We start from the raw sequence: 13,212 nt of genomic DNA, 5'->3' as shown, positions 1-13,212 counted from the left end.
AGTTCTGGGATTTTTAAAATCATCTTCATTAGTCAATCATTGCTTCTCTTTCAGCTCAAACAGATATGAAAGAAGGACCATCTATAGAGTGAAATCAGCATCCTGATTCCAGAGGATGTGGGGAGACAGTATAGAATTGTGGCGATAAGTGGGACAGATCTGGGTTGAACCCTGTCTCTGCAGCTTACCTTCCAAGTGACCTTGGTATCAACTCAATCTTACAGAATCTATGTTTCTTATGTATGAAAAACGTCAATAATACCTGGGTCTAATGATAATGATGAAGATTCAGAAAGACAGTTTATAAAGTTTTTGCCTGGCATATAGAGATTATTTGCCTGGCATAAAGAATAGAGACCATTATATCATTATTGTCCTCCTTCACTTGGAGGGAAGAAAATTAATAACTATCACTCATTGAGCACTTATTATAGATCTTGTATATACTAGCATCTAATTCCTCTGTGTGTGTGTGTGTGTGTGTGCGCGCGCGTGCATGCATGTGCGTGCATGTTGTGCCAGGCAGCATGTGGAATCTTAGTTCTTAGTTTCTTGACCAGGGACTGAACCCATGCTACACTCCTTTGGAAGTTCAGAGTCTTAACCACTTGGCCACCAGGGAAGTCCCAAGCATCTAACTCTTTAAACCATGTTGCAAAGGCAGTCTTATTACTCCCCATTTTACAGACAAGCCACACAGCTACCATGCAGTAAAGCTAAGGTTCAAATCCATGTTTATTTCCCTCTAAAGTCTGTGTTCTCTCTGATGTTCTTCACTGTCTCCTCAAACCCAAGAAACAGATTGACCTAGTCACCTGAACACTGATAACTTTCAATAAGGAATTTCTCTTCCAAGAAATTTTCCTAGTTGCCAGCCTCTTTGAAGGCAAAATTTTCCATGTTATCATAATTGATCACGAGTCAGGAACCCTATCCAGTCCATCATTTACCATCGCAATAATGGGACCCACAAGCCTTACACATGTCTGGATCATTCTATACTTTCTGGTCTTGGTTGACAGATGGCTGTGAAACCCTCTGACTCTGAGAAACTGTCATCTGTCAGTTCTAGCAATAAGTTTGATTTATGAATACCTTAGTCTGTTGGGGTTGCTATAACAAAAATAACATGGACTGGATGGCTCAGACAACAAACGTTTATTTCTCTTGATGCTTGAGCCGGGGATGTTCAGTATCTGATGAGAGCCTGCTCCATGGTTCATAGACAGAGACCCTTTTCTCCCTGTGTCCTCACAGGACAGAAGATGAGAGGGAGCTTTGGTGTCTCCTTCAGAAGAGCACTAATCCCATTCATGAGGGCTCTCCCCTCATGCTCTAACCACCATAGTTCCCATCTCCAAATATCATCATTTTGGAGGTTAGAATTCAACATACGAATTCGAGGGGACACAAACCTTCAGGCCATAGGACTCAGCCAATATTTGCAAGAATAAAATCAGCACATCATCTCCTGAGGGTTATTCATTATCCCCTTCTGGCCATCTTCCTGTTGCTTTGGGTTCTGGTGTGAGCTCTCAGCATCATTTGCGTTCTATGAGTGATGGAGAACACACCATAGATTCACATCAACCATACTACCAATCCATAACTCCTACAGGCAGCCTGGTATTTTGTTCTTGGACTGCATTCTGGGAAGATGATAGGTGGTTGGTAAAAGACTCACTGGGGATAATTATGTATTGTTGTTCATTGTTCACTCACTAAGTCGTGTTTGACTTTTTGTGACCCCATGAACTGCAGCATGCCAGACTTCCCTGTCCTTCACTATCTCCCAGAGTTTGCTCAAACTCATGTCCGTGGAGTCGGTGATGCCGTCCAACCATCTCATCCTCTGTCGCCCCATTGTCTTCCTGCCTTCAATCTTTCCCAGCATCGAGGTCTTTTCCAATGAGTCGGCTGTTAGCATCAGGTGGCTGAATTATTGGAGCTTCAGTTTCAACATCAATCTTTCCAATGAATACTCAGGGTTGATTTTCTTTAGGATTGACTGGTTTGATCTCCTTGCTAATTATGTATAATTTATCCCAATTGCCGTCTCGAGGTTTAACAATTCTGAAATCATCTTTGTATGTAAGGTTAGAAGTGTATGTGAAGTGAAGTGAAGTGAAGTGAAGTCGCTCAGTCGTGTCTGACCCTTTGCAACCCCATGGACTGTAGCCTACGAGGCTCCTCCGTCCATGGGACTTTCCAGGCAAGAATACTGGAGTGGGTTGCCATTTCCTTCTCCAGGGGATCTTCCCCATCTAGGGAATGAACACGGGTCTCCCGCATTGTAGGCAGATTCTTTACTATCTGAACCACCAGGAAAGTCATGTAGAAGGGTATACATATCACTTAACTTTTATAAGCCAATTTATCACCTATGTAAAATGAATTAAGATTACATTGAGTTCTTTTTAGCCCTACAATACTCTAATTATATTTTTCTACATGATCACCCAACCCGTTGGTCTCCCCCAAAGTAGAAGACAGTCTTAGAATACACGACGATGAACTATATCTATGATCAGGGGATATTGATACAAATTAATCTTAAAAGCCTTTATGAGCTCTTTTAGGTGGAATAATTACAGTTATTTAGACTAACTAAGCACAGCATGGAGTAAAATGAATCTAAACTTAATCAAAAATATCACTGATGTATGTATGTATAATTCTGTGATTATAAACATTGGTGATAATGTAACAATGGATTTTCTTTAAATGTTATTTTTATTTCATAAAAATAATAAATACATAACACATAAAGACATGATAACTAACACATTAAAGGGAAACACTCAAGTGCACTAGTAGGGCAAAATTTTTATTAAAATAATTTCATTTTTGTTTAATTTACATGATTTCAAGGATATTGAAAAATGCCCTTAAAATAAAACAAATCTTTAAACACACTCAGAAATGTTTTGTTTTTCTAACTAAAATAGACTATCTTAAGTTTACTTATTACCCATTTCTCAAGAAAGGGCTTATGTAAAACACTCACTAAAATAGATTTGCAGACCCATTTTTGAGGCAGGGGATTCGAGTAAGCATACTTAATCTACCATTTTGATGGAATCCGAAGGATTTTTGTTAAATGCTGAAATACTTTGAACCCAAGTGTTTAAGCTTCAAACCAAGCGTTAAGCACTGGAGGAAATCTAAGTCAAATTCGATTCAAGTCAACCTAAGATCTTTAGCTGAAAAAGTACTTATGTTCTTAAAAATATATATTAGATGAGATTCTTGTAAGCATTTTGGTGCGCATATACATACCAACATGTGTACTTTTTTCTGTGAATTCTGAAAAACCAGTTGACCACTCATTTTGAGGCATTCAAAAAACATGATTGTTTCTATATTCATTTAATGAATATTTTTTATTGGATACTTATCTGTGTTGAATGCAAACTCCAAAATAACTCAAGGTAAAGCATCAAAAGACACAAATGACAACCAAGCTGTCAAAAATCAGAGAAAATTTTGTAAGAGATAGATAAAACCCAAGTTTGCTATTAAAATTAAGTCATCAAAGAGCTAAAATATTGACCCCTTCCCTGGGGTCACAGAGATGAACACATCAAACAGGTGCAGTGTAGGTCCTCTTTGATGGCAGGGGGTGGGTCTTATTTGTCTGTAGATCACCAATACTCTGCATATAGCCCAGCACATTGAAGATGCATGAATATTAATAAATTTGCCCTCGTTTAAGGTCATAAGCCACTGCAAGACACATATTTGAGATTTTTGTGAAGTTACTGCTTACTTTCCCAGGTGGTACAAATAATAAAGAATCGACCTGCCAAGGCAGGAGATGCAAGAGATGACCTCTGGGTCAGTAAGATCCCTGGAGAAGGAAATGGAAACACACTCCAGTATTTCTTGCTTGGGAAAGTCCATGGACAGAGGTTGCAAAGAGTCAAACATGACTGCACATGTGCGCTCACACACACGCAGAACTTATTAGATCCATTGTCAATAGGACACAAAAATATTTGGATTTTTTTAATCCAAAATTACCAGGTCTGTCTAATTGATGGGGGTTTGCTAGTACCAGGGAATGGCTCTGAAGGACTTTTTCCTGTGTTCCATTCTCTCTTGCTGAATATACATACCCACAATTCTATACATACCTGCAATTCTTTAACATGGCAATCAATATTTTCTTAACATATTGATATGAGGTCTATAAGAGAACCTCAAAGCTCTTCCACTTCAATCCTCACTACCACTTTGCCACTCCTTATCCCCTGAGTGATAACCTGGGTGAGAACTCATTGATAAGGGCATCTCTTGTTAGATAACTGGTAGCCCCCCGTAAACTGAAACATTCCATGAGCAAATGGCCCCAAGATGTTGCTATGAGAACCAACAAGACAAACTAGACTGGTCAAGGGAATCACAGGCCTCCTGTTACAGAGACGAACTCATCTTCAATGATCCAATGAAAATGCAAATTTAGGGAAAACAAATTGGGTTATTTGGAGGACGATATGTACACTGAGGATACTCATGTCATTGTGGTTTCCTGAGGAAAGGGCCTCTGTTTTGCTTGACAGCAAAATGTCAGTTTTAATTATTCAAATCGACATCCCATAGTACCTTTTATGAAAATAGAGGTAGATTCAGAAGAATGGACCGAAATTGGGGTTTTCATTTTGGAAAATTAGAATGGTCAGCAACCTTTGGTGGTCCTGTAAAAGAGAATTCTTGAGTGGCTCTTCCCAACTCTCTTGGTAACAGAAGTTGGTTAGGTAACCTTGGGCAGGAATTCTTCCTCTGCCATCTTGTCTTCCTTAAAACAACTGAATAAGCTCTTGTAAGTAAAAGCCCTTTTGTGGCACCCGATGTAATGTGAAACACAAAGATGAGAAGTGTTTTTTGAAATTACATAATGAGATGGTCTTTGAGAAATTGGTGCATATTTTATTGCAATGGTTATTATTATTATGAATATTTGACAAGCTCTCCCAATGTGGTGTATCAAGTGTCTATTGCCACAATAACGTTCCATAACAAACAACTTACTGCATGCCAAAATACACAGTTATTTAGCTCATGAGTAGGCATGTTAGCCAATTTGGGCTGTGCTTGGCTGGGCAGTTCTGGTCTTTAAAGGTCTCTTGGACTCCTTTAAAGGTATGGTGGTTGACTGACTGTCACCAAGTCCAAGATGGTCTTGGCTGAGAGACTGGGGCAATTCCACTCTGCTTCATGTAATTCTCATCTTCCAACAGACTAATGTGGATATGTTCTCATGGTAATAGCAAAGGACAAGAGCAAGATCAAGCCCAATTTCATGAGTTCTTTTCATGCATCTCATTTGCTAATATCTTATTGGCCAAATCAAGTCACATGACAGTCAGAATGGAAACACAAACCAAGTTTTTGGTAGACACCAACGAGTGAAGAACGGGGACCAGTAAAGCAATCAAACTACTACACGAGATGTTAGTACTGTTTACACAGAAACATTCACCTATGTTACTTTATTTTTGCAGAATTTAAAAGGAATTTTGACTGTATCAGAACAATTTAAAGCAGTGTTTCTCAAATTTTATTGCAACTTACTGTAAGAAATAGATTAGATGTACAATGTGACTCATTTTATATAGAATTTCACTAAATATTACTTCTTCTTATTATGAACATTTCTTTCTATTTTGCTATTTAATTTTTTAAACTGCTGGCTGTCCACTAAATTAATTTCAGGATTCTCTAATGAGTCAAAATCAACATTTCAAAAAGTACTGATTTATACAACTCTACCCTTCCATGATCTTTTTCTTGTTTTCAAGACTGCTATAGAAGACAAATGAAGTACAATGTCTGAATTGGGAATGTTACAATTCAATGACAAATGATCCATAGAACTCAGAAGTGTGAGCATACCATTTTCAGCAACATGGATGGACCTAGATAGAGGTTATCATACTAAGTGAAGTAAGCCGGACAAAGACCAATATCATACCATGTCACTTATATGTAAAATCTTTAAAAAGTGACAGAAATGAACTTATTTACAAAACAGAAACAGACTCACAGACACAGAAAACAGAGGGAAAGAGTGGGAGGGATTAATTAGGGGTTTGGGATTAAGAGATACACACTACTATATATAAAATGTATAACCAACAAAGACCTTCTTTATAGCACAGGGAATTACACTCAATATCTTGTAATAATCTGTAATGGAAAAGAATCTTAAAGAGAATATATAAATGTAAATAAGAATATATATATGTGTATAGATATATATAACAATCACTTTGCTGTACACATGAAACTAATACAACACTGCATATAAACTATATCCCAATAAAAATTTTTAAATAAAATTTAAAATTAAAAAAAAAGAAGTGTGGGCCTAAGTGGTCTGGGACCTGGTTTCCCCTGCTCTTTCCCAGAGCCAAATGACCTCTAGCATTTTGAGACTGAGAGATGGCAGAAGGAAAGAGAAGAGAGTATTACTATCCATTGAAACATTTGGCTAAGTTCTTTACTATAGGAACATTTTTACAAGGAAACTGAAGCTTAGAGAAAATAAGTTAGCCAAGGTCACACAATATCTGGCAGAGCAGGGATTTAAAGGTCTCAAGTGCCTCTTATTCCATCAAAGCCCCTATTTCCATGTCATAGTAGGAAAAAAGCAGTATGAGTCAAATTATTCCCACTGATATGTGGCATAAACATATATTTAATAAGGATCCACTCAGAGTAAGATGTTGCTTTGTAGTATATTGAGAAAGATATATAAGAGGGTATCTAAGAAACAAGATTCTTATTACAAAATGTATGAGTACAGTGCTTGGAAAACTACAATTTAAAAGTTTCAGGTTTTACTTTAAAAGTGTGTTTATAGGGGAAGAGATCCCAGGTGAAGACTTGAGTTTACTTTTGAGGCTGGCTATTGTTTTTGTTCATGTATTTGTTTGTTTTTTCTGGAACAACCATCACTTTGGGAACTATTAGTTATGCAAATCTAGGTCATATTCCACTCATAGTTCATGGGAAAATCCCCAATGCAGGAAAGTAACCTGAATTTTAAAATGTAGTGTTCTGCTTACTCAGGTAAATTTAGAAGATGCCTTAAAGAGAGTTGCATCTCTGCAGACAATTTGTCCCTTAGAGAGTAGTTATTCTTCTAACAATGACTTCAGATGGCTCTATGCCTCTTCAGTATTATGTGTCTTTGGAGAAGTTTGTAATATTTTCTTTTCTAAGTCATTGTCCGCAGCACACCAGAAAAAGAAACGGGCTAGACTCAGTGACGTCTATTCTAAAAAAGTGATAAGGTCCTAAAACATGGCATTGTGCATGCTACATCACTCAGTCATATCCAACTCTTTGCAACCCTATGGACTGTAGCCCACCAGGCTCCCCTGTCCATGGGATTCTCCAGGCAAGAATGCTGGAGTGGGTTGCCATGCCTTCTTCCAGGCGATCTTCTCAACCCAGGTATCAAACCAGGGTCTCTTATGTCTCCTGCATTGGCAGATGGGTTCTTTACCACTGTGCCACCTGGGAAGCCCGCACATGGTGTTCTGTGAGACTGAAAGGTCCAGGTGTTGGACAGTGTACTAATGTCAGATTAGCGTTGGAGTTGTCTTGGAAGTGGGGAGTCATAAGGTAAGGCCCTATTTCCCTGGGCTTTTCTGAAAGAAAAAAATAACTTCTTCCTTCCAAGTGCTATGGAGGGCAGTCCTTCCGGGACAGGAAAATAGGGGCTGGGGGATGTGGGGTCTGGGAAGACGAGAGTGAAAATTCCTCTTTCCAGGACTCTGTGAAATTTAGCCTGGACTCCAAACCCCATCGGTGAGAATAGGACCCAGGTGTGGGAAAGTAAATTAGCTATTGTGACATGGCAACAGGATGGAGAGAGTAGGTGAACCAGGAGGCCTGAGAATGGGTCTGGTGCTGGGTGGTAGTTATCAGCAGATCTCTGTGTTATAATACTCTCTCACACACCTTTTGAGCTTTAGAGAATTAAAGATAGGAGTCAATCCAATATTTGGGATAAAATAAGAAAAGAAAGAACAGTATCTCAGACAAAGACCAAAAATGGAAGTGACAGTGGTGGTTCAGCGAAGCACAACTTCCCAAATCAGAATGAGGAACCCAGGAGAGTCACCAGCAGCAGTAGAGTGATGGTCGGATGAGGAAGCCGGAACAGAAAAGTGCAGGGTGTAACGGATGTGCAGCTAGCAGCCCGTCAGGCCCTATAACGGGAAGGTCTCAGGCACACTTGGGAGATACTCTGAAGGAGGCTAATTTTAGGTGGTCACTCTGGTGGGGCTTAAGACAGAATTTAGATCCTCTTTCTGGGAATGTGATTATACAGTGGATATAATAAGGAATCCCAATACAGAGGACCTCAACATAGTGGATAAAATATTCAGAATATATAATTTAAAATGCTTAGCTAAGTTATAGAAAATGCAAGAAATATTCATAGGATAAAAATAATTTAATAAGTCATGAATCTAAAGCGGTAAGTGGGCATTAAAACTAAATCTCATCTTCAGGAAATCTGCCAATACATGCTTGTGAAGAATTGTTTGTTCTAATACAATATAAGCATGTGTTGGGGATAGGAGATAATACCTGGAGTTTGCACAAGCTAGGACAGCAAATTGAGACCCTTGCATAGAGCCAGTCCTATAAAAGGCAACACCTTAATAAAGGCAAACTAGAAAAATAAATTTAGTATCACAGCAAGAACCCAGTAGGAACTCTTAACCTCTGTCAGCTCTGACTCTGAGTAAAGAAGGAAAATAAAGGCTTCCCTGAGAATTACTAACAACAAGGTGATTATCACGTAGGTTTACTGTCAAAATTCACCCTACCTGGTGGCCTGAAAAACTCAGCCTGAGAACTGAGTTTAAATGATTAAAGGTTAACAATGACACACGGTGCCTGAAAAAGCAATCACAAATCCCTGGGGAAATGATTAAATCCAAAGGGAATTAATCAAATTCTCAAAAAATGTTTCAATGACCATGAGCCCCCAGTTTAAAAAAAAAAATTACAGACACATGAGGAAACAAACCATTATGAGCAGAAGCATGAGAAATAATAAATAATAATATCAGAACCACATGAATTGGGAAAACTAGATATAAAATTTAAATTAATGGGGCTATTAAAAAGTATGATCAAGGAACCAGAAAATATTGCTTAAAAGATGGTAATATTTGATATTAAGGAATTACCATGGGCTTTTTCTTAATTTCAATATTTAACTATTACAGATAAAATGGTGTGATGTGTGGGATTTCCTTCACTATTATCTGGAGTGGGAAAGAAAGTAGCCAGAGACATAGAGGAAAAAAGATTAGCCATGAATTTTTTTTTTTTTTTTTTAGCCATGAACTGTTCATTGTTGAAGCTGGATGATGAATAAATAAGGACTTGCTGTGCTATTCTCTTTACTTTCGTAGGTTTGAAGTTTTTCATGTTAAAAATATTTTTTAATGAGCAGGGAATATGAATAAAAGCCAAATAGAACTTCTAATAACAGAAAAATATACTAAATAAAATTTGAGACTCTGGAAAATCCCATGGATGGAGGAGCCTAGTAGGCTTCAGACCATGGGGTCGCTAAGAGTCAGACACGACTGAGCCACTTCCCTTTCACTTTTCACTTTCATGCACTGGAGAAGGAAATGGCAACCCACTCCAGTGGTCTTGCCTGGAGAATCCCAGAGACAGGGGAGCCTGGTGGGCTGCCATCTATGGGGACGCACAGAGTCGGACACGACTGAAGCGACTTAGCAGCAGCAGCAGCAGCAGCAGCAGCAGACATAGTATAGATCATACTAGAAACAGCTGACAAGAGAATTAGTGAAACAGAGAACAGATCTGAAGTACTTAGCAAGAATGCAGTAGCAAGACTTCCCTGGTGGTTCAGTGGCTAAGACTCCGAGCTCCCAATGCAGGGGGCCTGGATTCCATCCCTGGACAGGGAACAAGATTCCACATGCTGCAACTAAAAAGATCCCACATGCCACAACTAAGACCCAGCGTGGCCAAAATAAATAAATATTTTTAAAAAAGAAGGAGACTGCAGTAGAGAGACTATATCATAGGCTGACTATATGATGGTTTGACATACCTAGAAAGCAGACTCAGGAGGCTAAAAATACGTCAAATAAGATATCAGAGGTAAATAATGTGAAAAATAGGGAAGATGTAAAATTGAAGAGATAATAGCCAAGAATTCTCTAGAACTAATAAAAGACACAAATGCTCAGATTCAGGAAGCCTACATCACAAGGAAACAAAGTCAAGCCTCGATTCATGATGCTGACAGATCATAATAATTAAAAAAGATTCTTTAGGAGAAAAGATGTATCATATGGAAAGGAGTGGTAGACTGAAAATTGAGTTCTCAACAGCAACACTGAGACTCAGAAGTCAGAGAAATAGCTTCAAAAAATGAAATGGGCTCTCTCTCTCACCTTACACAAAAGTAAATTCCAGCTGTATCAAGGACATAGATGTAAATCTAAAATTTTTAAAACTTTAAAAAGAAAATAAGTGAGATGATCTTAAGAGCTTTGAAGCAAGGAAGACTTTCTTAAATGAGACAAAAAACAAAATGAAAAAGAAAATTTTATTTGATTAAATTAATACAAGAAAAGTTATGACCAACCTAGACAGCATATGAAAAAGCAGAGACATTGCTTTGCCAACAAAGGTCCATCTAGTCAAAGCTATGGTTTTTCCAGTAATCATGTAAGGATGTGAGAGTTGGACTATAAAGAAAGTTGAGCGCTGAAGAATTGATGCTTTTGAACTGTGATGTTGGAGAAGACTCTTGAGAGTCCCTTGAACTGCGAGGAGATACAATCAGTTCATTCTAAAGGAGATTAGTCCTGAATATTCCTTGGAAGGACTGATGCTGAAACTCCAATACTTTGGCCACTTGATGCGAAGAACTGACTCATTGAAAAAGACCCTGATGCTTGGCAAGATTGAAGGCGGGAGGAGAAGGAGACAACAGAGGATGGGATGGTTGGATGGCATCACCTACTCAATGGACATGAGTTTGAGTAAACTCCAGGAGTTGGTGATGGACAGGGAGGCCTGGCGTGCTGCAGTCCATGGGGTCGCAGAGTCAGACATGACTGAGCGACTGAACTGAACTGAACTGACATTAATATCAACAGCTCTATATTCTAAAGACTACACAGAAAGCTTAAACAGAAGCTAAAACTAGGACAAAATACTTGCCATATAGATGACGAATGAGGGATTAGTATCCAGAATGTAAATATTTTAAAGCACCTAAAATCTCATGAGAAAATAACTCAATAGAAAAGCAGATACGGTTCGAGAGGGAGGAAAAGGAAAGACAAATAAAGATAAATAAACAAGAAAGACAAAACAAAGAAAAAAAGCATATGTGTTATAAAAAAATATTTTACAGAAGAGAAAACGTAAGCAGCAAATAAGCATATACTAAAAATGCCCATACTGTTGAGAGAAAAAACAAATCAAGGAGGTATTCATTCAGTCCAATTCCATTTATATAAATTTTAAAACATACATAATTAAAAAGTTATTCTTTAGAGATACGTTTTGGCCTGGTAATAACTACAAAGAAAACAAGAGAATAATAAATATAAAATTCAGGACAGTGGTAATCTCCACGGAGAGGATGAGGGATGTTATTAGGAAGGATTACAGAGGAGGATTCGAAGAATATGAAATATTCTCGCTTGAACTGTGTGATGTGTGCAGGGGTGTTTGTCTTATGGATATTTGTATTATGCTTGAAACATACATGTTATACGTTATATCATATTATGTGTTAGAACTCTATATATAGATATCTAAATCAATCTATCATGTTTACATATAGGATAAATACATGTGTGTTACACATCATACCTTGTTGTGCTGAATTGATCGCAAAATAGATCCTGTTTCTCACCTTTCTACCCTTTTCAGCAGAGGAAATGAGTGGGAAACTATCCCTCTTTTCATAGACTATGTGAAAAGCTTTTTTTTTATGGTAGTATTTTTTAATTTTTATTGAAGTATAGTTGATTTACAAAAATCTTTTCTTAAAACAAGGAAATTCCATGTAGACAGTTTTCTGAACAGTACTGCTGATTTCCAAATCTCATTTGATTGCCCACTTCCATGTAAATCATTTTTGTTAAACATGAAGTTATATAAAAATTGATGTGTTTTCCATGCTTCCCTTTTCCTGTAAAGGCTAAGGATCTTAAAATAACACGACGGAGCTCTAAGCTGAAACCTAAACACGGCAAAACATGTAAATCCTCAGGCTATATCTGACAGAGAGCTAATTATATAACTTGGGCTTTCCTTCCCCAGAAACAGGCTCTATCTACCTGCCTCATGCAACAGTGATTGGGAAGGGAGGGTATATTCTGAATGGTGAAGAAAAATTTTACTAATCACAGGGTATTTCTAGAGCAATCTTTTTTTCCCATTATGCAGGGATACAAATATATTTCACGTATAGTATGTCATGTCAATTTAAAAATAAACTTTCAAATTTGGAAATTTTAGGTTTATAGAAAAATTGTGAGGATGGTACAGGGTTTTCATATACTCCATGAGATGGTTAGATGGCATGACTGACTCAGTGGACATGAATTTGAGCAAATTCTGGGAGATAGCGGAGGACCGAGGAGCCTGGCATGCTGTAGTCCATAGTATCATGAAGATTTGGACATGACTTTGTGACTGAATAATGGCAATACACTCCATTCCCTCCAAAACACACATACTTATGTAGTTTTCTCTACTATTTGTGTCTTACACTTCTGTGATGCATGGATCACATTGGTGGTGGTGGTGTAGTCGCTAAGTCGTGTCTGACTCTTGTGACCCCATGGACTTTAGCCTGCCAGGCTCCTTTGTCCATGTGGATTCTCCAGGCAAGAATACTGGAGTGTGTTGCCATTTCCTTCTCCAGGAGATCTTCCAGAGCAAGGAATCGATCCCAGGTCTCCTGCATTTCAGACAGATTCTTTACCGACTGAGCTACAAGGGAAGCCCATGGATCACATTAACGAACTAATGTTAATATCTTATTAACTAATCCACATTTTATCCAGATTTCTTCAGTTTCCTCCTAATGTTCTTTTCCTGCTCAAAGATCCCATCAGGGCTCCAGGTAACACTGTCATCACATCTCCACAGGCTCTTCTTGTTGTGACAGATTCTCAA

The sequence above is a fragment of the Capricornis sumatraensis genome, chromosome 7 (genome assembly GCF_032405125.1).
Source record: "Capricornis sumatraensis isolate serow.1 chromosome 7, serow.2, whole genome shotgun sequence".
NCBI lineage: Eukaryota > Metazoa > Chordata > Mammalia > Artiodactyla > Bovidae > Capricornis > Capricornis sumatraensis.
Note: the sequence above shows the minus strand (reverse complement) of the source record.